The 21,562-nt window shown below is 44.7% G+C and overlaps 1 long non-coding RNA gene across 2 annotated transcripts in view; it reads right to left on the reverse strand.

The window, feature by feature from the left end:
- Positions 1–2,129: 2,129 nt before the first annotated feature.
- The window catches only part of LOC142829701 (uncharacterized), a 52,376-nt gene continuing 32,943 nt past the window's right edge, over positions 2,130–21,562 (reverse strand). Inside the window, exons 4-7 of one of the 2 annotated variants that reach the window (XR_016349368.1) lie at positions 17,673–17,775; positions 10,573–10,714; positions 4,517–4,638; positions 2,130–2,566 (exon numbers count right to left, since the gene is read on the reverse strand). This is a non-coding gene — a long non-coding RNA (uncharacterized LOC142829701). The remainder of the gene's footprint in view (positions 2,567–4,516; positions 4,639–10,572; positions 10,715–17,672; positions 17,776–21,562) is intronic. The other variant, XR_016349369.1, reaches the window with a different exon arrangement.

The following is a 21,562-nucleotide window of genomic DNA, read 5'->3' on the forward strand; positions in this document are numbered from 1 at the left end:
GAATCACAGAACACTAGAACTGGAAGGGACCTTGAGAGGTCATCGAGTCCAGTCCCCTGCCCTCACTGCAGGACCAAGCACTGACCATCCCTGATAGGTGTCTATCTAACCTGCTCTTAAATATCTCCAGAGATGGAGATTCCACAACCTCACTAGACAACTTATTCCAGTGTTTAACCACCCTGACAGGAAGTTTTTCCTAATGTCCAACCTAAACTTCCTTTGCTGCAATTTAAGCCCATTGCTTAACCCATAGATCCACATTTTAAAGCACTACAGCTTTTTGATTGCTGCTTATTCATTTCTGCTGCCTTTCTGCATTGTCTGGTTTTGCATTGTATGCTGACCTTTTTGGACTTTGGGTCTGATTCTGTTCCTCATGAACAGGGCCCACTGACTTCAGTATAGTAGCTCTGAATTGACACCAACATAAATGAAAAGAGACTCGGGTGATTTGATTCCATTTTTTAAATTCTAAATGGGCTTATTACTAATTTATTGTAAATTACATATGTATTTATTTTTGTAAAGGTGCCCCAAGGGCTTCGGGCCTGCACATTCATAGGTTAAAGGTGGAATCATAGCAATGCTGGAAGGGACTTTGAGAAGTCGTGAGGTTTAGCCCTGTGCTGTGACACAGGACCAAATAAACCTAAACCAGGGGTGGGCAAGTACTGGCCCACCAGCTGGATCCGGGCTGCCAGGGTTAGCCCCTGGTGGGCCACCACATTACCTTATTTACCTGCACCTCCACAGGCACAGGGAATCACAGCTCCCATTGGCCACGGATCACTGTTCCTGGCCAATAGGAGCTGTGATTGCCCGTATCTGTGAAGACACAGATAAATATAGCAGCAGCCACCCACTAGGGGGTTAACCCTGGTGAACCGCTGCCATTGTATAGCCCACCCAAACCTAAACCATCTCTGATAGGCTTTAATCTAATCTCTTCTTAAAACCCTCCAATGCCACTGATTCCACAATCTCCACTGAAAGCCCATTCCAGTGTTTAACTAACCTTGTAGTTAGAAAGTTTTTCCAATATCTAACCTAAATCTCCCTTACTTCAGGGAACGCTCAATGTAGTAAGTTGAGGGTCAGTAACATGGAGTCAGCAGGCCTAAGGCCTGTAACATGAAAACAGCAACAGGCCTGCAATCAAGTGAGCAAGACTTTGGTTCAGTAACTCAGATACTCATAACTGTGTAATTGTGTAAGTTAGGACACAGGGAGGCATGGAGAACAGATTGTAAGCCGAAAGGGAGTAACGGAACATCTTAAGGAATGTCCTGGTACAAAAACTCCCTAAAAACTAATGCACAGACCGACCTAGGTTCAGGACCAGGTCGGAATTGACAGCATGAAGGATAGTAAGTAAGCCCCCCTTCTGTAAGGTGAGGGGTGGTATCTAAGCAACAGAGGGTGGTAACCCATACGTAAAGAAATAATGTAAGTCGTTTGAATCTGTCTATAAAAGGACACCGCTAAAGGTGCTCTCTGGCCGACCTTGGGGGGGGGGGGGGGGCGCACTAGGTGCCTGAATGGCAGGTGTCATTGCCTAAACTTACAGAATGCACAGTAGCTTAACTTTGACTAACTGCTGTTAATATCTGATATATGGCAATAGGCCTGCCCGGTGTTGGTACCTTGTCAACGCGGGCCATAGTGCCCAGTGGGGTAACATTGGACTGATCTCTGTTACCAACTGGTAGAGCTTCACATTTGACAATAAACCTGCTCGATTGATTTCAAACCTTGCCTGCATCTGTCGTTTCCGGTGCCTCTCAGAGATCTCTTGTGTTGACCCAAGTGCATGGGGTCTAACACTCTAGATAAAGGGAGTACCGATTGTTACGCATACAGCCAAAAGTTTATCATCACCGATGGAGTAGAGGACCTATCAGGAGTGCGCCAGGACGTCCCTGACCAGACGACGCTGACACTGACAGTCCAGACCACCGAAAGTATCGAGGTACGAAAACACCGAGGTACGACACTCATTACTTCTTGTCCTACCATCAGTGGATCACTGTCCTCCTTATAACAACCCTTTACTTATTTGTAGTCTGTTATCAGGTCCACCCTCAGTCTTATTTTCTAAAGGCTCAACAGTGCTCAAATTTTTTAAACCTTTTCTCAGAGGTCAGGGTCTCTGAACCTTTTACCATTTATTATTCTCAAAGCTTATTGCCTCCACTATGAAGGAGTGACATAGTTGAGTTACACCTCTAGACTGTGGGGCACCTATATACTATGCTGACAAGTGGAGTTGGCTGAAAATTTTCCCACAAACCAGTTTTCTGTCTGAAGAGGGAGATTTGACAGAAATGAAATATCCCTCAGGAATGAAACAATTCTGTTGGAACTTTTCATGGTAACCAACCTGGCAAGCCTCTTTGGTTTCCTGCCATCCAGCGTTCTCACTGCCCATCTGCCAGTAGACTGGCACAAGACCAGAATGGCTGTGTTCCTCGTTCCCTTGGTAACTTGAGAGCTCAGGGGCAGCTCCTTAACTGGCATACCAGGTGGGCAGGCTGAGTAGATGTCTTGTCAGCTCCCCAGCTGCCTGTTATTAAAAATGTATTTTATATCACATCCGTTTTATATCACACCCGTTGCTTTTATTTCTCATTTTATAGTAGTATTTTCATTTTATTTCCATGTCTTTGATTTTTGTTTTACTTTATATTGTTTTATTTCTAGATTTTTATACCAATTTACAACAGGAAATTATTCTTTATCAAGCCAGTTACTAAAGCAAAGAGTAGTTACCACTTAGAACAGCATTTACAAATAATCAGAATACCAGTTGAACACATCAAGTTCCAGTGACCAAATCAATCAGAATGCCATAACGTAATAGCTGAAACCTTTATGTATATTATGCTAGAAGATTTACCTGGTCTGCTTAGGTCCTTAACTCAATTAATGGGGTTGGGGGTGGAAATGAAAATGTACATGGTTCATTTAAATCATTGCTCTGGGGTAGGGCTGGGGAGGAAGGATTCAGTATGAAGGCTGCCCAGGGGAAAGAGACTACCACAGCCTTCTCACTGCAGCATCTTCAAGCCAGGTGAGAAGCGCCTCTCCATGGCTGCTGCAGTTCCAGCAGGCACAGTTGGGGAAGGGGGTCATGCACCCCTCCCCCCGACCCAGCTGGAGCAATTCCATGTTAGTCTTTCCTCTGTGCCCCCCAGCCAGAGTGAGGAATGCAGCAAACTGTTCACTTTCCCCTCACTCCCTGATGAAGGGGACCAGCCAGCAAGGTTCCTGTATGAATCAGGGGAGGGAAAGCTTCACTAGATCTCAAAATGCTTCACAATAACTTCTAGATACCCACTGAGGACTTTTCTCTGAAACAGAGTTTTATATGAGAAGATGAAATAAATGTTATTTCACTATCTCTATAGGAGCCATCAACTTTAGATCTGGGTTTCTTAAGAATAAACTAACGGTCAAGTCACCCACATGGATGATCTTATTGAAATACTAACCTTTCCTTGTCCTAGACACCCATCCTAAACTGCTCTAGTTAAAGGCCTGAGTGAACAGATATGACTTGAACTATCCAACCTAAGGTTCTGGTGCAACACCCAGAGGAGCAGATATTTCAGAGGCAAGGACCATTCAAGGGCATCATGCATCCACCTTTTATCAAGGCTATCACTTAAAGAGCTGTCAGTATGAGCAACCTAATAGCATTCCTTCCTATAAGTCCCAGGTATCAGGTCATTAAGATGTATCCCAGGTGAAATGTAGAAACCTGGAGATATGAGCATGCATCAAAAAGGATAAACTCAAGAGCCCTGTTTGAGAACTAATGCCCTTTATAAAGACATACTTTTCAGAAAGACTTGCTTGTGATTTTCTGTTTTGTTTATGGAGGGTAAACAGTAATAAAATATCAACATCTCAGTCCTTTCAGAATGGCCCAGAGGGACTGAAACATGAGCTTTGTTCTCATCTGCGATCTGTAAATAACAGAGGAAATTACAAGTAAGGATTCCTTTTAAAGGGATTAGCTATTCCTACTCTCCCAGTGCCTCATGGCTTAACCTGCTTGAGTTTTGTGATTGACAAAGCTATGGTTAAGAGCACTTGCTAAAGGATGAGCTGGACCCAGACTTGATATGACTATAGAGATAGCTAGTAATATACTAGATCAGCTAAATAATAGTAATCCTAGACCCACAAAATCGAACCCTAGAAGATTGATCGCCAGACTGTCAAGCCTCTGGTAAGTGGAGACATGGCCTTAAACTTTGCTGTCTTTTCTTTTCTAACATTCATTTTATTCCTTTTTTCCAGTTTGTTGCATTCTACGGCAATGTTTACAGAAGCCCAGCAGCAATTTTGCATCAGACATGCATTTCCCTACCAGTTTAGAGCAGCAGTTATAATCACAGCAAGGATGCAATACACCAGAGCCCAAACACATTGCAAAACAAGTGTAGAGTTAGTGTGCAAGCTGAAATGACAATGCAGCCATCATCCACTGTCCATGAACATTACTTACTCTGAGAGGTGACCATGTGGAGTTAGCTCCAGACAGCAGGCTTGCTGCATTCCCTGCCACCTGCTGATTCCCTTCATTTCGCAGCGTGGTGATGATGTGTGGTAGGGAGCAGTGGCCATTTCCTGGCATAGTGTATTCAGAACAGTAAACAGTATATTTCAAGAACATTTCTTGGACAAGGGTGGGATTTGGTGGCCACATAGACCCTGTCTTGCTACCCCAGAAGTGGGATTGACACATCTCTCTGGATATTAGTAACTCTATCAGGGCACAGAATAAGAGCAGAACTCTCATAGTCAATCAAACAGAGGAGGGATGCTCTTATCTCATCAATCAAAGATGCAGGAGTGCTGCTTATCAAAACCAGGGTGATGATGGTAGAGAAAGAGAATTCCTGTGCTTCTAGGGGTATGAGGGTACGTCTACACTACAGCGCTAGTTCGAACTAACTTAGTTCGAATTAGTTAATTCGAACTAAGCTAGTTCGAACTAACGCATCTAGAACTAAAAACTAGTTTGAACTAGCGTTTTGCTAGTTCGAACTAGCAAGTCCACATTGAGTGGACTCTGAACAGGGCTTAAGGATGGCTGGAAGCAGTGCCGGCAGGGCATAAAAGGAGGACTTAGAGCATGGAGATGCTGTCTCAGGCTAGCCGAGGGCTGCGCTTAAAGGGTCCCGACCCCCACCCCGGACACACAGTTCTAAGGGGTGCCCCGCTTGCAAAGAAGTTCTGGCTTGGAGTGCCCTGAGTGCCCACACTGGGCACATCACACCACTCGGCCATCAGCCCGGCTGCACTTGCCGCAGGCTGCCATCTGGGGAGAGGGAGTAATTGGGGGGCTGCAGGAGAGCTTCCACCCCCAGAAGCCCGCAGAGCCAGCCCAGTCCTCCCCATTGGGGGCTCGTACCCCATTCCTCCCTCACCTCCTTCCACTTACCCTTCCTTAGCCCCCCTTCTTATTGATGTACAAAATAAAGATAACGTTTCTTCCAACATTGACTCTGTCTTTATTGAAAAAAAACTGGGGGAGACTGGGAAAAGGAGGTGGGAGAGGGGAAGAGAAAGGCTGGGAGACGGGAGGGCAACTAACATGATCAGGGGTTGGGAACAGGTCCCAGATGAAGAAAGGCTACAGAGACTGGGACTGTTCAGCTTAGAAAAGAGGAGATGGAGGGGGGACAGGATAGAGGTCTCTAAAAGCAGGGGTTGGGTGGAGAGGGTGCATTCAGAAAAGTTCTTCATGAGTTCCCATAAAGAAGGACTAGAGGACACCAAAGGAAAGGAATGGGTAGCAGGCTTGAAACTAGTAAGAGAAAGTTGTTCTTCTTGACAAAGCAAATAGTTAACCTGTGGAACTCCTTGCTGCAGGAGGCTGTGAAGGCTACAACTAGAACAGAGTTTAAAGGGAAGTGAGATCAAGTCATGGAGGTTGGGTCCATGGAGTCCTATTAGCCAGAGGGTAGGAGTGGTGTCCCTGCCCAAAGTTTGTGGAAGGCTGGAGAGGGATGGCACGAGACAAATGGCTTGGTCATTGTCTTCGGTCCATCCCCTCCAGGGTCTCTAGGGTTGGCCGCTGTTGGCAGACAGGCTACTGGGCTAGATGGACCTTTGGTCTGACCCAGTATGGCCATTGTAAGCTCAGGGCTCAGTGTCGGGGGTCTCAGTGGACCCCCTTGATTTTCATGCACACCTGGTCCTGGGTGGCCAGGCTGGCAGCTCTCCTGCCCTAGACGGCCACTTTCCTGTGCCTAGTGCGGAGATCGTGGACGAGGTCCACGATGTCCGCACTAGCCCAGGAAGGTGCCCGCCTCTTGCGGTCCAGGGCAAGCTCCCGGGAGCCGCCAGCCTGGTCCCAGCAAGAGGGGGTGGGCTGGGGGGCATCGGGTGGGTGGCTCTGTGCCGTGCCAGGTGCAGGGTCTGCTGGCTGGGTGCTGGCAGGCTTGCACCTGGCACGGGCACCGTAGCCAGCCCGTGCCCCTTTAAGGGGTCCGGGGCCGGGAGGGGGGCATAGAGTTTCCCTGGTGTTGGCCAGAGTGGCCACCAGGGAAACCTGGGGAGGGCTAGCCTCCCACTAGTTCGAACTAAAGGGCTACACAGCCCTTAGTTCGAACTAGCTAGTTCGAACTAGGCGTTAGTCCTCGTAAAATGAGGTTTACCTAGTTCGAACTAAGCGCTCCGCTAGTTCGATTCAAATTCGAACTAGCGGAGCGCTAGTGTAGCACCTATTAAAGTTAGTTCGAACTAACGTCCATTAGTTCGAACTAACTTTGTAGTGTAGACATACCCTGAGATGGAGCTTCATTTCCCCCTTTTACTGGTTATCTTAACCCCTGTCTATACACCACAGGCTTTGTCTCCACTGCAGGCGAGCTTCTGCAAAAACTTGTTGCACAAAAGTGCATCCACACCTCAAAAGCCCATCGCAAAAGTGATGAGCTTTTGCACAAGAGAATGTCCACACTGCATGGACACTCTTTCGCAGGAAAGTTCTGACGGCCATTCACAGAATGGCCATCAGAGCACCTGTACTTTTTGTGATAGGCTCTTTTATGTGCAAGAAACCCCTATTGAGGATCCACACATGCCTTTTTGTGCAAGAACTCTTGCGCAATAAAGAGTTATTCCTCGTAGAAAGAGGTATACCTACACCACAAAAAGCCTTCTGCTTGGCCATTTTACTGAACATTTTCTTGCGCAAAAATGCACTTGAGGTGTGGACGCTCCACGGGTTTTTGTGCCAAAATGGCTGTTTTTGCCCCAAAACCCTGTAGTGTAGACATAGCCCATATGACTGGCATACTACAAATACCCTACATGGATGACACCATGGCATATGGTCTATCCCATCACTGCGGTTCCCATACTGTTTTTCAGCAGCGTGAATGGAATGAAGTTACACAATTGCTTTTCACCCTCTCTTTTTCTCTAATGATTTTCTTTCAGTTGGCTGCTCTGTTTGAGGCCAGGCTGGCTCTGTTTCTTAGAGGGGTTTATCTGAGCTTACTCTATTTATTCAGTGAATTTCACCGGGGATGCTTCAGTCACTCAAGCTGTTAAAGAGGATCTTGACATTTGATGGGCTTTGGTAGCAGCTCAGTGGTGCAGAGCAAGAAAAGTCTTGCATGTTCCACTGACATTCTCACTATCGTCTGTCAAGCGCCTGGATCCAGGGTGTGAAAACTGCAAGTGGCAGCCCTTGGGACACCTGGGAAATGTTCTCTGGGAACAGGTGGGTCCCAGCTTCACAGAAAACCAAGGGGCCAGGCCTGTCATGTACAGAACAAGCAGAAGTTTCTGGTCTCAAAATGGGACAGGATGAGGGAAGAAAGCTATGTCATGGCAAATGCAGTCCTGAATTACACCCCACACTGCCCCAGGGGAAAACAAACCAGTACGTACCCGAGCCTTCATCCATTTCTAGAACCTGTGTTAAAATAAACTACCAGGAGGCAGCAGCATGGTTCAGTCCTCAGAAAGCTGGGCCCTATCTCAAGTGAGGTTTCTAGGAGCTACAGTAATGCAAATAATAACTGATAAAGGATGCAGAGTTCTCATTGCACCATGAAAGGAGAAGGGGAGGAGGCTGATGGAAAGCACTATTTAGCCAGACCAGGGTAAAGAATGAACTTTCCCTCTGCGCTTAGGGAGGGAGCTACTCTTTCCCTTTACCTTCTCCTGCTACTTTACTCCCTGTCCAGAGCTGGACCTTTCTTAATGTTCAGCTATGTGATGCTCTCCAAGTCCTGGCTTGACTCAGATCAGAACCAAGGAAGGCAAAATGCTACAAAAGAAACCAAACTGGTGGGGTTTGGGTCTAGGCATCGGAAATGAAAGTCTCTGCAAAGCCTCTCCCTGTGCAATGTCCAGGTCCCCTCTGCAGAGGGGAGATGTTGAGATATGGTCTTTGGAGCTTGACAGTTCCACGCGTCCGGCAGGGAGAATGTCACTGAATAACAAGCCGCTCCTGCTGAAACTAAACCAATCCAGCGCCCTCCTGCTGCTTGCGGCAGTGAGATGCGGATTAGCACCAGAACTTCTAACGGCTTATGGAAACCTGAACTTGAAGGGCCAGGTCTTTTGCGGGTGTAGATCACTGGGCCAGTTCTTTAGCTGGTGCAAGTCCTCACATCTGCATTGACCTCAGTGGCCTGAGCCTGTCAGAGTTCCTCCATCAGGAAGTCTCGGTTTGACGAAGCCCTGGCTGGGTCGATTTAGTTGGGATTGGTCCTGCCTAGAGCAGGGGCTGGACTTGATGACCTTCTGAGGTCTCTTCTCTATGGTTCTTTGATTCTATGATCAGTGTCACGTGACACTAGGAAGGGATCGCTTTCCCCTCAGGGCTTGTTTTTTGTTTATTAATGGGGCTGAAAAAACCCACCAATGCAAAAGTGAGGCTATAAAACAAAGTAACAAAGACTGGGGCGGAAAGAGCAGGGAAGTAAACAAATTGGACAAAGAGATCTCTAGAGCTCTGCATGGACACAACATTTTATATCCACATCCATAGCCACAAAAATGGGTTGTGGGTGTCTGCATCCATATCGTGGACACAGATACCCATGGGTATAAAATGGATCCGTGGATTTGCAGGGCTCTAGTGATCCCCGTTTCCTAATTACAGCCAGTCCTATTAATGCAACAGGCCAGGTTTTGACCTCATGTTCCTAGGTATTGGCTGACCATTGGTACCTTCTCGTTATCCATGCAAAGGAGCAGCTACAACCACAAAGCATGCTCTGTACCCACTCCACTGCCATCCCATTCTGACATCACTCTCAGCATCTATGCTTTAGTTTACACAGGCCTTGAACTATGTTTCCTTCACTATATACAATCCAGCAAATCCCGAGCGCACTGCCTAGGTGGATGAGAGCAGAACGACAATTATGTGAGCTGGTAAATGACTGTGTTTGTTCCACACATTAGTTAATGGCTAACCAAAGGGCCTCTTTTTACTGCCTATGCGTGCTGTACTTTGGATGACATTTCCTACTCCTCCCAGCTTTATATTGTATTTCCACTTCCATGCTCAGGGCAAGGGGGGATTTTTGGTGAGTACCGAATTATAAGAGCCTCAAAATCCACCTCCCAAGCAAGCTGTCCTGAGAGGGACAAACACAACCCTTCTTCCATCATTCTCACACATCGCCCCCCACCCCACCCCAAGAGTGGTAAGTGACCACATGTCTTGAATCATTAAATTACTCAGAGAAACACAATAGAGGCACTTGGACATGCTCTTTGGGCCTAGTTTCATAATAGGTCTTTTCTCCAGCTCTTCCCATGGCAGATAAGAGAGAAGGAGCAGCAGCCACATCTAAAACCAGACTCAGAGTGATCTTGGAGCTGAGCTACTGAGTAGTAGCTAAGAGATAGCATAGAGTTGAGTCAGCGAGAACTGAGCTCTCTCAGCCGGAGTGGTAGGCACTGAGCCAGGGATTGGAGCTGAGCATAAGCATGTGCCAGGTCACTTTCCTCAGCAGGAGCTGAGCTTTTGTCCGTCCCCTGAAGCAAAGCAAACCAGCAATAACTGCAAGTGCCTGGGAGTCAGGACTTCAGTTCCCCAGCTGGGCCCCTGATTTGCTGAGTAAGGAAGGGTATGTCTACACTGCAAAGTTAATTTGAAATAACAGAGATATATGCTGAATAGCCCCAGTAAGCAGGCTCTTGGGGGTATGCCATGCAGAAGCACAGACGACTTTTAAAACTTTCTCCTTTTAATCTGTATATTTTAGGACACAATCTATATGGAAATAGAACCAAGATGACACACAGAGATAATGCAAGCAATGAACATGTCAGCTGTGTGAAACACATCAGTTTCACACTGGAGGCTTCATGGTAACATTCACTGGTTTCAATGCACCCAGCCTTCCTTCCCCTCCTACTAAGGTTCACTTTGAATACAAACATTCAGTTGAAACTATTGGCTTGCCCTCAATTTTCACGCATCAGTTCACTGTTTCTCATGGCTTTGACTTATTTTTCTAAGCTGAGTATCATGCACTATTATTTATGGATAAAAACTAATTGTTTGAGAATATTCAGACCTACCAAATGTATGTGAAAGTGTTCCAGCATCCCACAGTGGAATACAAGTTCTTCTCAACTGCAACTGTTGGCATTTTCTATGTATAAATGGACCTGCAATGTTACTCCAGTGCAGAAGTTTTGCCTTCTTCTCATTGGGTAGAACCTTTGTCAGGAAAACAACAAAACTCAATCCTCTGAATACATCTATAGATTTGCCCCTCGTGAAAATTTCCTTTTTTTCACAACAAAATCAGTCTTTAATGACAAAATGAGTTTTCTGCTTCAAACAAACAAAAATGCTTTGCCGCTTTTGTAATGCTAAGCTGCGAAATTTGGTCCTGCAAAATGCCATCCTACAGTTAATGAAAAGATCTGTTAGTCTTTATTTTTTACTTTTTTTTTATCCAAAGCATTAGTTTATTAGGATTTTACCCTCTGATCAACAAGTTGTTCAGATGATAACATTGTCACTGGTGAAAACACAGAATTTGATTAAATTCAGACGATGTGAATCACTGGTAATTTTAAAATCAAGATTGATTTTTTTTCCTCAAAGATAAGATTGAGTTCAAATTGGAAATTAATTCAGGGAAGTCCTGTTGACTGTTTTATACAGGAGTGGAGAGTATATGATCACAACACACCCTTCTGGCCTTAAAACCTTTGAATTTATAAATAATTATTTCTCTTGTGCCTTCTATTCCTGTCTTCTGAAATACCATTAAGGTCCACTAGATGTCAGTATTCCTTCACTATTTGAATGAATTCATATGAAAACTTAACATGTGGTCCTGTAGCACCTTAAAGACTAACAATATATATATATTTGGGCACAACCCACTTCTTCAGATAAGGTTTCAAGACTGACACAGCCTTCAACCTGCTAAAATACAAATGCGTGTGACCTTTGTAGTATGGACCTTTACAATATGGGATAGAGATTTAAATTGAAGGACTCTGTGCTAAAGAGAGAAGAGAAATAGCACGAGAAAAGGCTGGGTTGTTTCTCATTACTAAGACTTCCTATAGTTCAGCCAAAAAGAGAGTGAAACTAGGACCAAAGTATTTCTAGAATAACTCTGATACTGTATTTTCAACAGTAGCATGAAACGAGGGGAGAGTCTAGGATCTGGGAAGGCTTCTAGTCAGAAGCTGTACAGTAATTCAGAGCGTGACCCAGAATAACTTTAGGGATATTCTGTTTCCATAAAGTCTTCTATATAGCTTTTTATAACACATACCTCACTGTAAGTATCTGAGCACCTTCCAGTAATGCTTTTAACAATTTGACCAACATCTGGTTTCCTTTGTGCAAGTTCCTTGTTCAGTGTTTGAAGTAACTAACTTTTTCAGGGATTCTTTACCTTTGTCATATGCCATTTAGTCTATTACATCATTACTCATTATTGGCGGCATGAGGCTCACTGGCATCTGTTTCCTCTTGCTAATATAGCCATGAAACACACCAGGCGTTGTGTGCAACATAATTAGGCCAGCCTTAGATTTACATTTTTTTCTACAATAAGGGTTTTTTTTTTTTATGATGATCAAAATCTGCCGAGATCAGTTTGAATCCTTTCCCTTCTTTTAACATTAAGAAGCAAAGAAACAAAAAAGCAGCAACATGATTTTGCAAATTTAACATTTCATGGCTTCTTTTTATCATGTTCGAAGGTCAGTGGGTCCATTATTCTTTTTCCCTCAGTCTATTTGGAGTTCCAAAGCTCTCAGAAGACAGCAATGTAAACATTCTTCTATTTGTCCTTGTTCTAGAATCCAGCAGGTGCTCAGACACCTGCTTCTGTGAGAGAGGTCACCATTCAATGCAAGGCGCCCAGTTCCACAAGTGATGATATGGAATTAAATCTATTCAAATCAGGGTAAGTGCCCAAGCTCTTCATTCATAATGGAAATAACTATTTCACTGGGGTCCCAAATCAATACAGTAACACTGACACCACATTCACCATTGGTGAGATGTAGACTGGTGATGAAGGTGAATTCTACTGTGGACAGCACGATAGCCTCCCACTCACAGTGATACAGTGCAATACAAAAACCTATATAACCACCCATGAGCTCATGTGTGAAAGGTAGGAAGTATCGGTGTATGTGAATATACCTGTTTACATGGACTTTTTAAACTAGAGAATAATTATTACAGAACAATTTTATTGGTCGTTCAGAGATTAATGCTTATTCATCATACAGCAGTATCAGTGAACAATAACTTTTTAAAATAACTAAATTATCTATTGACAGAAGGAAAGTAGACTGAGATTTGTTTCTCTGCAGAGCATCAGAGAATTTATATGAGGCCAGGTGGAGAAGTTCCTAGCTCCCGTGTTGACAGCACAATAAGTGGCCAGTAGATTTAGTGCCCTCTCTGTCAGATGGTGAGAGAGAGAATTCAAACAGTGGTCTCCTGGCTTTCAGAGTGCTCTGGGCTAGTCTAGCATATAGTCTCTTGTCCAAGATGCTGCATTTTGGATGAATAACAAATAAGCGAGTGGAACAGTTCTATTTCACAGGTGGGTGGTCTAAACTCTGGACTACAGCATCTCTCCCTTCCTCTCACTCTCCCCTCCTCCCCATGAGTCATCATTTAATGGTTTCAACAGGAAAGCCTGAGGGATCTTATTCCATAGCTGTGTGCTTAGAGCACTCTCCTGAGATGCGGGACACCCCGGTAAAACCCTTTCTTCTCCTCTGACAGACAGGGGTGAACACAATAAACTGGGTTAGAAATTATATGGTGGGCTGGTTGCTCCTCCTTCTCCTCCAGACAGATTGTGAATGGGACTCTCTGAGCACATCTACTGGATTGAGTCCCTTGCATGGAGTCAAATGGAGCACCTATCTCCCCCTGGTTTCTGGCTTGCATCGGGGGGTTAGGCAGGAGATTCATGTCCAGCCCTCTAAGAGGAAGCAGCTTTGCACATGCCCAGAAAACAGGGAACTTAAATTTAGGCACAGAGGGTATGTCTACACATCAAAATTAATTCGAAATAACAGCCGTTATTTCGAATGAACTTTACTAGAGTCTACACAGCCAAACCGCTATTTTAAAATAAATTTGAAATAGTGGAGCCCTTATTTCGAATTTGGTGAACCTCATTCCACGAGGAATAATGCCAATTCAAAATAGCTAATTCAAAATAAGTGCTGTGCAGACACTTATTTCAAAATAAGGGGCCTCCAGCCTTCCCAGGGTGCCCTGGTGGCCACTCCAGCCTCAACCAAGAACACTCCTCTCCCTCCCTTCCCTCCCCAGAGCCCTTAAAGGGGTTGACTCTGGCCACAGTGCCTGTGCCAGCTCCAAGCCTGCCAGCCCAGAGCCAGCAGTCACTGCCCCTGAACCAGTGGCCCCAAAATATGAGCCAGCAAGCCACTGGCACCCAGGCCTCCATCGATCTCCAGGAGTAGCCTGCCAGCTCCCAGGAGCCTGCCAGGGCCTGGAGAAGGCAGGCTCCTTCCTGGTCCAGGGTGGAGATCAGGGTGAAACTTACTCAAGTTTGGGGGGAATGCCCCCAATGTCCATGATCTCTGCACTAGATGGAGGAACGCGGCCATCTATAGCAGGATAGCTGCCAGGCTGGCCACCAAGGCCACATGCGAACCCAGGAGCAGGTTCACATGAAAATCAAGTTGGTCCAGTGAGACCCCCAACCCTGAGTCATGAGCTTCCCCTCTCCCTTCTTCCCCTTACTTCCCTCTTCCACCTCCCCCTCCCAGTTTTCCCCTCCCCTCTCCCACCTCCTTTCTTCAGTCTCACCAGTTTCATCTCCCCCCCACAGTTTTGTTAAATAAAGAGAGTTTGTGTTCATGAAAATATGTGTATTTTATTTTATATCACGGAGGGGGGCTGGGAGGGTAAGTGGAATGATGTGGGGGAGGAATGAGGCACAAGCCCCTAGTGGGGCAGACCAGGGAGGCTTTTAGTGTTCCTCAGGGTGGAAGCTCTCCCGCAGGGCCTCCTGGATACTGACAGCCCCCCAATGGACCTCCTGGATGGCAGCCTGCAGAAAGCGCAGCCAGGCTCACAGCAAAGCGTTCACAAGAAGCACCAGAGTGCCTAGGGGCCACTCCAGCTCCATGTTGCAGAGTGCTACCGTGTCTCAAGTGAGGGCAACCAGAGCACGCAGAGACACAAATGCTTTGCTGTCCCTCAGTGAGGTAGGCAAGCAAGCAGGGATAGCTGAGAACCGGCTGCCCGGGGTGGAGGTCCCTTTAGCTCAAGCCTCAAATAGCCTCAGGCAGCAGCCACACAAATAAACTCCTGACCCAATGATCTGCTGGACCTGGTTCTGGACGGCCTTCTATGCAATTCAGTGTCCACTCAGTATGGATGCACTATTTCGAAATAGCAAAACGCTATTTCAAAATGCATTTTGTGTGTAGATGTGTTATTTCGAAATAAGCTATTTTGAATTAACTATTTTGAAATAAGATATTTTGAAATAACACTTTAGTGTAGACATACCCAGAGTGAATTTAGTCACTTACAGGAATAGGGAGCAGCTGAGCCAGAGTTTTGCCTCACAGTAGCACCTGAACTAGCCTAAAGCATCTAAGTACCTTTGTGGACCTGGGCCTCAGTTCCCCATCTATAAAATGGAAATAATAGCAATGTCTCTCGTCACTGGGGGTATGTCTACACTACCACCCTAGTTCGAACTAGGGTGGTTAATGTAGGCAACTGGAGTTGCAACTGAAGCCCGGGATTTGAATTTCCCGGGCTTCATTTGCATGTTGCCTGGCGCCGCCATTTTTAAATGGGAAGTCTAGTCCGAACTACCTAGTTTGTGCTGCGTGTAGCCGCGGGCATGGAGTCTGCACTAGTGGACCCTAGTTTGAACTAGGGTGGTAGTGTAGACATACCCAGGAGTATTGCAAGGAAAGAAACAGTGAAGACAGTGAACAATTCACTTACAAAAGATTCTGCTTACATGTAGTTTTCTTGTTAAATTGAACATTGTCTCAGCTACCACTAGAGGGAACTATAAGAAAACTGATCTTTCCTGCAGTCCTATTTAACTAACATATATGTGGTTAAACTTAAAAAACAACAAATACTATGGTAGCTGTGGCTGATTAGGAATAAGAATACAGCGTGTGATTAGAATATGACATCCAAATAAAATCCAAAGTAATTTGTGCTATGAAATACAGACTACAGTTATTACACTGATCCATTATTTTGCATATTCACAAACCACCTGCCATTCCTGCACTCTCCTGAGCTACTATAAATACTGCATCTTACCCTTTGGACTCACATCTACAGAATTTACCTGTGAAGATCCTCCAACATGGTATTTCTGACTCATTGTGTCTGGCTATAGGTGCTCTGGGCTCAGGGTAAGGAAAAAGCAGCTAAACTATTAATATAAAAACCCATGTCTCCTTAGCTAAAATCATTTCCTGTCCTTTTATTCCAATAAATATAACCTTTGCATTCATTCTTTGCATGAATGTGCTAGTGAGATTAATAGAATTCCCTTCTATATTATACTTGTGTTTCTCCATTCTCTCTTTATATATCTGGCTCCTGTGGGGACATTGTCATGACTCAGACTCCAGAATCCTTGGCAGTGTCTCCAAGAGACAGAGTCACCATCAATGGCAAAGCTAGTACAAGCATTAGAAGCACCATAGCCTGGCACCAAGAGAGATCAGGACAAGCTCCTGGGCTCCTTAACTTCAGCGCTTCCACCTGGGATCCCAGACCGGTTCAGCGGCAGGGGCTGGATCTGGCACTGACTTCATACTCACCATCAGCAGGGTGGAAGCAGATGATGCTGGAGATTATTACTGTCAGCAGCATTACAGCTACCCTCTCACACAGTGATACAGGCCAGCACAAGAACCTCCCTGCAGCTCTTTAACTTCTGTAGAAACTTTTGATAATTTACTTAAGTGCTAAGGATTTTTAAAAGTGACCATTACCAAAGGTACGTGGCAGGGTGGCGAAGAGGAGCCTTTTTAAAATCTAATTCCATTTTGGGTGATTTTTAGCTTCACATCCTACCCATGGCCCCTGCATACTCCATGCCCATTTATAGCCCCCGTGTAGCTCCAGAGACACCAGGCAGCTGAATGTATGAAACAAAAGCTCTTGGGCCCCTGTCCAGAGCACACCACCATGCTAAGTAGCCAGGCCATGGGGCCACACAAATGCACAAGATTAAACAATCCCTTCCATGTGAGGATTGGCAGTGGAGCCTTTCCACTGGGGCTGCTTTGGCAAATGAGGGTAGACTCTGGGGGCTCTGTGTTGCAGTGGATTCCGTCACCCCACTGTTTCAGCCACCTACCCACATTCCCTTTCACTTGCTCCCTTGAGCATCACAACTGCACCATATTCACTACCCAGAGCAGAAGCAGGTTGGTTCTTTAGAAGTAGAAGGAGTATTTTGAGTCCGATCTCAGGCTGCAGGTTTTTGGCACCAAAACATGGAAGCACATATTGCTCTGGGGGCAGAAGCAGCCTCCACCCAAACATTGAGTGGGCTGAGACTCACATGAGAGCAGAGAGTCATATTTAATGCACACGGGTTTGAAGAACTCCCATACAGGATATATCTGCTCAAGCTCCCCCATAGAGGAGAGGGCTTCTCACATCTGTTAGAAACAGTTTAGTCTCATTTTGTTACTGAAAATGACCTTGGTGGCTGCTGAACACCCTCAGAAAGCAACCCTGTGGTTTTTAGGGGTGCGCCAAAGATGTATAAAGTGGGAACAGGACTTGTGTTCAAATGCGGAACAGCTTCAAGCTACAGTGCATGCCAAACAGCTACCTGGCTCTTATTGCCGAGCAACACACAGGCCTGTCTCTTTTCCACTAGTGTTGGTTATTTATATCCTGAATGGGAGTTTTACCATTAGCTTGGTAAGGAAAAGGCACGGGTGCTCAGTGAGCATCAGAATATGATCCGATGGGTGCAGACCGCAAACCAATCTGGAAAGGGGATTCAGCTGCCACAGGCTGAGTTTCATGTAAGAAAAGCACAAGCAAGAGCTGAGAGAATGTGAATCCCAAACCTGGTGAATCACATTCTTTGTAACAACAGGCAAAATAGGAGTGCGATGGCTCTCGTAATCTATGTGCAAATACGCACCTTCTTGACGTGTTGACTTCAGAACTAATTGTTACAAGTCCTCCTGTCTTGACTCAGGCAAATGTCCCATTTAAACACTGTCAGAACTGCAAGATCAGGTCCTCTGAAAGTAAAGCAGCATATTCTTATTCACCAACTTTTGCATGCATCTCTTATTACTTCAGTTATGTCATGTCTATGGGGTAAATATCCAGTCATTGACTTCAACAGATTTCAGGATTTCAGCCCTTGTTTGTGAAGTGTTTGCACACTGTTGTGCACTACCCAGCCCAACTGAGCCCAGCTCCCAGACTGCAGCGGTTAGGTGCTAGCACAACACAAACAATAAAGAATAATGACTTTCTGCTTGTTCTGTAAAGCATTTAGCACATTGTGCATGCTATCAAACAAATCAATATCAATCTCCTTCCATGAAGCCAATCACCATTGCATCTTAGCACCTTCTATCTCAATATATATGGGTATGTCTACACTACCCCGCTAGTTCGAACTAGCGGGGTAATGTATGCATACCGAACTTGCTAATGAAGCCCGGGATTTGAATTTCCCGGGCTTCATTAGCATAAAGCCGGCGCCGCCATTTTTAAAAGCCGGCTAGTGCGAACCCCGTGCCGCGTGTAGCCGCGCGGCACGGGGTTCGCACTAGCCGGCTTTTAAAAATGGCGGCGCCGGCTTTATGCTAATGAAGCCCGGGAAATTCAAATCCCGGGCTTCATTAGCAAGTTCGGTATGCATACATTACCCCCCTAGTTCGAACTAGCGGGGTAGTGTAGACATACCCTTGCTCTGTCTACACATTAATCTGTAATAGAACATAAGAACATAAGAACGGCCGTACTGGGTCAGACCAAAGGTCCATCTAGCCCAGTATCCTGTCTACCGACAGTGGCCAGCACCAGGTGCCCCAGAGAGGGTGGACCAAAGACAATGATCAAGCGATTTGTCTCCTGCCATCCCTCTCCAGCCTCTGACAAACAGAGGCCAAGGACACCATTTTATCCCCTGGCTAATAGCCTTTTATGGACCTAACCTCCATGAAATTATCTAGCTTCTCTTTAAACTCTATTATAGTCCTAGCCTTCACAGCCTCCTCTGGCAAGGAGTTCCACAGGTTGACTACACGCTGTGTGAAGAAGAACTTTCTTTTATTAGTTTTAAACCTGCTACCCATTAATTTCATTTGGTGTCCTCTAGTTCTTCTATTTAGGGAACTAATAAATAACTTTTCTTTATCAGCCCTCTCCACACCACTCATGATTTTATAGACCTCTATCATATCCCCCCTCAGTCTCCTCTTTTCTAAACTGAAAAGTCTCAGTCGCTTTAACCTCTCCTCGTATGGGACCCATTCCAAACCCCTAATCATTTTAGTTGCCCTTTTCTGAACCCTTTCCAAGGCCAAAATATCTTTTTTGAGGTGAGGAGACCACATCTGTACACAGTATTCAAGATGTGGGCGTACCATAGTTTTATACAAGGGCAGTAAGATATTCTGGGTCTTATTTTCTATCCCTTTCTTAATAATTCCTAGCATCCTATTTGCCTTTTTGACCGCCGCTGCACACTGCGTGGAAGTTTTCAGAGAATTGTCCATGATAACTCCAATACCATAGACCACAAAAACAAATTTTAATTTTTGTGGATTTTGGGGCAGACACTCTACGATTATGTGCACTAATATTTCTATCGGTAATATAAATCTTCTTAATGTATGGTGTCACTTTACGATTCAGATGACACTCATGTAAACATTCAAATTATAGATTAAGATCAAATTATATAATACCCCATTGTCACACAGCCATTACTCTTCATCTTTTCAATTGCACTGAAATCTCCATATGATTTTTGTGTGACTGTATTAATATATTTCACTATTATAGATACCTATCAACTGAATTTAAGAACATGTGGGCACATCTTTCATGGTGGTTTCTTATGCACGGTGCTAGACAAGAAACATACCTCTGTTTCCCCTTGATACTATAGCCATGGTATACACAGGAAACCAGTAGAGCATAATAAATCCAGCTGCAAATTTACATATTTTTCCATACATGATATATAAGAAGTTCTAAATGTCATCCCACTAGTCATAAACCTTTGGTGAATCTTAACAATAAAAGAGAAAAAAATCAAGAAGGACCATGAATTTGCAAATGTATTTCATCTGGCTTCTCTTTTCCCTGCTGGAAGGTAGGTAGCACAACCATCTTTTTTTTTTAACTCAAAAACAGAAGCTCCCAAAAGAGAGTCACTAAAACGGCTGCTTATTTCTCTCTTTTCCAGCATCCAGTGGGCAGATAGTGGTCACTCAGACACCTGCTTCTGTAACGGTGCTTCCAGGAGAGACAGTCACCATCCAGTGCAAGGCGTCCAGTTCTGTTAGCAATGATATGAACTTTTATCAGTTCAAAACAGGAGAGGTTCCCAAGCTCATCATTTATGATGGCTCCAGCCGTTTCACTGGGGTCCCAGATCGATTCAGTGGCAGTTACAGCGGCACCGACTTCACATTCACCATTAGGAATGTGCAGGCAGAGGATGCCGGAGAATACTACTGTGGGCAAGATAACAGCCGTCCTCTCACAGTGATACAGTTCAGTACAAAAACCTCTGCCATGCCACTGCATGTACCACTTAGTGTAAAGCAGAAGGAAGCAGCTGCGTATTTATCAGTCTGTCTGGAAAAAAAAACCTTCCATATCTTACTGTGTAATTGGACTCTCAGATGACTACGGAGATATCTGAAACTTTACCTGTTATCTCTGAAAAGTCATGCAAGATCATAAAGATTCCAGAAGACTAGAAAAGGGCAAATATAGTTCCCATCATTAAAAAGGAAAATTTGGACAATCCAGAGAATGGCAAACCAATGAGGTTAACTTCTGTGCCAGTAAATATAATGGATCAAATAATTAAGGAATCTATTTGCAAACATCTGGAAGATAATGAGGTGATAACAACACACAGGGGCTGTGTCTACACTGGGCCACTTATTCCGGAAAAGCAGCCGCTTTTCCGGAATAACTTGCCAGCTGTCTACACTGGCCACTTGCTTTCCCGGAAAAGCAATGACGCTCTACTATAAAATTGTCAGTGTTTTTCCGGAAAAACTATGCTGCTCCTGTTCAGGCAAAAGTCCTTTTCCAGAAAAACTGTTCCGGAAAAGGTCCAGTGTAGACAGCACAAAATGACGATTGGGGCTTTTTTGCGGAAAAGCGCGTCTACATTGGCCATGGACGCTTTTCCAGGAAAAGTGCTTTTCTGGAAAAGCATCCTGCCAATGTAGACGAGCTTTTTCCGGAAATACTTATAATGGAAAACTGTTCCGTTTTAAGCATTTCCGGAAAAGGGTGCCAGTGTAGACGTAGCCAGTATGTTTTTGTCAAGAACAAACCATATCAAATATCATATCAAATGACATTCTCATTAACAAACTACGGAAATATAAACTAGATCAGTCTGTTATAAATGGGTTTATAACAGGCTGAATAACCATTCCCAGAGAGTAGTTATCTATGGTTCACAGTCATGCTGGAAGGGCATAACAAGTGGAATTCCATAGGAATCACTTTAGGGACCAGTTCTTTTTAATAGGTCCATTAATGATTTAGATAATGGCAGAAAAAACACACTTGTCAAGTTTGCAGATGATATCAATATGAAGTACTCTGGAGGATAGGATTATAATTCAGAATGACCTGACAAAATAGAGAAATAGTCTGAGTTAAATAGAATTAAATTCAATATGGACAAGTGAAAAGTATTCCACTAAGGGTATGTCTACACTACAAAGTTAATTCGAACTAACAGCCATTAGTTCGAATTAACTTTAATAGGGGCTACACAGACAAACCGCTAGTTCGAAGTTAAATCGAACTTGAAGA

The sequence above is a fragment of the Pelodiscus sinensis genome, chromosome 4 (assembly GCF_052426305.1).
Source record: "Pelodiscus sinensis isolate ZL-2025 chromosome 4, ASM5242630v1, whole genome shotgun sequence".
Classification (NCBI taxonomy): Eukaryota; Metazoa; Chordata; order Testudines; family Trionychidae; genus Pelodiscus; species Pelodiscus sinensis.